A 4,380-nucleotide genomic window follows, 5' to 3' on the forward strand; every position below is an offset into this window, starting at 1 on the left:
GAGTGCAGTACTGGAGTTTCTATATAATTTTTTATACTGTAAACAGTGTCAGTGGCATCTGTGATTTCTTTGGTAGTTTAGGGTTTTGTTATTAATGAAGACTGTGGTGAAGTTTTGCTGGGGTCTAGGACCCGGTATGCCAGTCTTAGGGCCCCAGTGGTGTCAGTGGTGAGCTTAGCATACCTGTCCTTGGGCTCCAGGTTAGCATACACTGGCACCAATGTTAGCAGGTCCAGGCAGGCCAATTATTGGGCCTCCAGGTAGCTTTCTCAGGTGCCAGCAATGACAGCAGTGGGCCTGGTGGATGTGTGGGTTCTCAAGTCCCTGGGCAGCAGGCGTGGCACCAGTGATGGCAATAGCAGTGATGGAACAATGCTTTGGGGTACAAGTAGTTTGCACTGGTGTTGGTGGTGGCTGTGATGTGGATGGGTCAGTCCCGAGACCCACAGGTGGCACTTACAGTGGGTTCCAGCTGTGGGAGTAGTGACAGGTTGACTGTGTCTGACCTCTGACCTCAGAAGGAGTGTTCAGGTGCCACCATGGTGGACTGGGCTGGGCAATCCTCAGACCCTTGGATACTGTGCTTTGGTACTAAGGGGTGTGGAGCCAAGCTGGGTGGTCCCCTTAGGCCTGCAAGGGGTGCATGCTGAGGCTGGCTATGATAGGCAAGGATGAGTGGTTTCCAGGCCACTGACATAATGCTCAGGTGAGAGCAGCAGCACCAGTGTGGTCCTGCTACTGGAAAAAGTGGGGTGGCTTTCCCTGGGAAAAGCCATAGGCAGACAGCTGAGAGGGTGTGGCCTTTGCTTGCACCTTAGCCCACAGCAGTCAACAGTGGCAGCCTTGTGGGCAGTGAAATTTGTTCTTAGGATGTGACTGCCCCTCTGCTGCATAGTGGGGGTTGTTGCCTCTATCTTTCACCTCAGCACCAGCAGCAGAACAGGTCACAGTGTTGTGTGACCTGGGCTCTCAAAATGACACCATGTTATGAAACTCCTTCTCTACTAAAAATGCAAAAAAATTAGCCAGGTGTGGTGGCATGCACCTGTAATCCCAGCTACTCGGGAGGCTGAGGCAGGGGAATTGCTTGAATCAGGGAGGTGGAGGTTGCAGTGAGCCGTGAGCCGAGATTGTGCCACTGCACTCCAGCCTGGGCAACAGAGCGAGACTCGGTCTCACTCTAAAAAAAAAAAAAAAAAAAAAAAAAAAGGCCCCATGTTACCACTGCTTACGTCTTGGGGATTTAGGGGACTCAGCATGAGCTTTCTCTCTAGAACAATGCCTTTGTGCGGTTTCCAAGGAACTCCACATGTTAGTCTTCAGGCCCACCAGGGTCTAGGGCTCTTCCATGGATAGCATTATAGGAGTCTGTGACGGGAATGTGGATCACTGGAGAGGTCTCTCACTTTTCCTTTCCTTGCAATTGGGAGACTTTCCACACCCCCCACCAATCCCTGCGGAACAGGCTGCCTCACTTTCCTCTCCTTCCTTGCTTTATGTGCTTCCTGTCACTTCTCTGTTGAATTCCAGTGTTTGATCTTAAATAATCTATTCAAGTTGTGATTATTTGTTTACTATTTTGGTTCCTCTCCATGGCAAAGGGTAGCACCAGATGCATCTAGTCAGCTATTTTGAAGCTCCTCCCTCCTCCATACTTTAAAAATATAAATACTTTTCAGTGTATGCAATTGATGAACTCAAAAATATTGCTCAGAAACCTTTAATAACTCCCTGTAACTTGAACACCCACTCTCTCTCTCTCTCACACACACACACACACACAAAAGCAAACAAACCAAAATCCCTCTTGACATGGCAGGCTTTTAACATTTTTGCTCCAACTGTTTTTCTGGTTTTAGCCTCTGCATCCCTTTTATGTACACCTACTTTGAATGGAATTTTTGTGAATTTCAAAATTCATATGTTGAAGCCTAAATCCCCAGTGTGATGGTCTTCGGAGATGGGACTTTCAGGAGGTAATTATGTCATGATTGTGTAGTCCGCATAGTGGGATTAGTCCTTTATAAGAAGAAACAGGAGAGCAGTTGCTTCTTCTCTTTTTGTTTTCCACCAGGTGAGGACCCAAGAAGACTATATATATGTGTGTGTGTGTGTGTGTGTGTGTTTATGTGTGTACACATATATATATACACACACAAACACACACACACACACACACACATATATGCTATCTGCAAATCAGGAAGAGAGCCCTCATCAGACTCCAGATCTACTGACACCTTAACTTTGGATTTCCAAGTTACCAGAACGGTTAGAAATAAATTTCTATCATTTAATCACCTAGTCTGTGGCATTCTGTCATAGAAGCCAGAACTAACTAAAATGATACCCAATGCTACACTTCAGGAAATTTGACTCTGATGTTACTTAAACATAACATGAGCTCTCTGATTATCAGCCATTGCTCATGTCCTTGAATTTTTTTCTTAAAGTCTAGCTTAAATATGATGTTCTCCATGACTTTCTTTCTAGTCAACACAGAGGACCTCTCTTCTCACACCCTGATTCCAGGGAGAAAACATTTATGGCATATATTGCATACTACCCCAGCTTGGTAATATGTACAATCTCTCCTATGAGACTGTAGATTATTTGAGGAGTGTTAATACAACTTTTTAACCTTTCTGCTCCTAACAATATAGCAACTTGCACAACATAGTAACTTGTACATGGTAGGTCTTCAATAAATTATTTATTAGTTGAGGTGATTTTGCTATGGAGATGGCATTCATGTATTTGTGGGGCTAATTACAAAATGACTGGGGGGAGGGATTATTATTGTTGCCTTTTCCGTATAAAACTAAACCATTAATGTCTGTAATAAACTCATTCAGAAATTATGAGTCACTTGTTTGTAATTAGCAAGGAAACAGGCTAGAGTCACCTTATGCATTACTGGATAAATCCTGGAGGGGCTATCAACTTGAAGCAAGGTTTTTAATGTCAGTAAAAATAGATGCCTGTTTTTATCAGATAAGTCATTTCCCTCTAGTTATCTGAATCTTCATCTTTGCCTTCTTTTATTCATGCATTTTTGGGTCCTGAGCTTGGGAATATTAATATTAACTCTAACTGCCTTATTCCAATTTTTGTTTCTGAACACTAATATATTTTCCCTCTGAACTTCTCTATGTACATTGCCGTCTCTAATTTGGTCAGAAATAAGACCAGAGTGAACCATAGCGATCATAGGGTGACCAAGACAGTCTTAACATTTTCTTCAGCTTGAATAAACTTAAATGTCTTTGTTCCTAATATAGACCCCGTCTCTTTTCTTAGAGTATTTACTATAGAAAACTTGCAAGGGATTGTAAATCTTTTCTCTGTTCCTTTGAGATATAAATTCTCTCAAACCAAGAGTGTCTTTCTCAAGGACCTGAGACCTATCCCTTTGAAATGTAATCATAAAGAAAGATAGGGCCCCTGTATCCCAGTGTATGTGGGAGGATAGCCTGCTAACCCCTGTAAGTGACAATCAGTAAATACCTTAATCAATAATTAGCCAGTAAGCATCTATAAAACTTGGCTAATACCGGCTTCCTTTCAATTGCTTTAGCATAGATTATAAGTATCTATCTTAGACTGCAGTTTGTTGCCTACACCACCTAGAACTCAACAACTACTGTGTTTAAATAAAGGAAATCTCTCCAAAGAGGAGTGGTTTCTTATAAACACTCCTCTATTAAGTTTCTAGTAGGTGACTCAATGTACAGGTGTTTACGGACAATTAATTATCACCATGATATTTTACTATGTTGATTTACAGGAGAGAATGGGGAAAAGGCCAAAAGCTAAATTATTTCCCAGCTATCATGCCCCTGTGTTTGCTCTGTGTTAGTTGGTGATTCAAATTCACCAGTTAATACAAAGAGAAAGATCAAAGATGGGAATATACCATGACTGATACCTACCATTGCCTAGCCATATTTGCTTTGGTGTCAAATCCAAAGTCAGAAAAATTTAAAAAAAAATTGAAGAGATCAATACAAATGCTCTATTATTATGCTAATAAAGAACTATTTACTTAGAGGAATGCCCTAAAGTGAGTCCTAATAAGTCAATAACAAAGCACAGGAGCCAATTTTTATCATAAGTTAAGCCATGCTAAATATTCATGAGTGTTCGGTTTGAGAGAGCACTTCCAACAATAATGTTAAAGATAATACATAAGTTATAAGAAAACTACTTATCATGTGTAAAGATCACAGAGGGTTGAGTCTTGAGACAAGCAAGCTTTTAAAAACTTAGAGTGGAACAAAATGAATCAACAAATACTTTCAACTTGACTTCTAGTGTTAGACCTTACCTTTATATTTCTAAAAACATAACTCAGATGCCATCCTTCACTCCTGATCGTTA

Source organism: Pan paniscus, chromosome 12 (genome assembly GCF_029289425.2).
Source record: "Pan paniscus chromosome 12, NHGRI_mPanPan1-v2.0_pri, whole genome shotgun sequence".
NCBI lineage: Eukaryota > Metazoa > Chordata > Mammalia > Primates > Hominidae > Pan > Pan paniscus.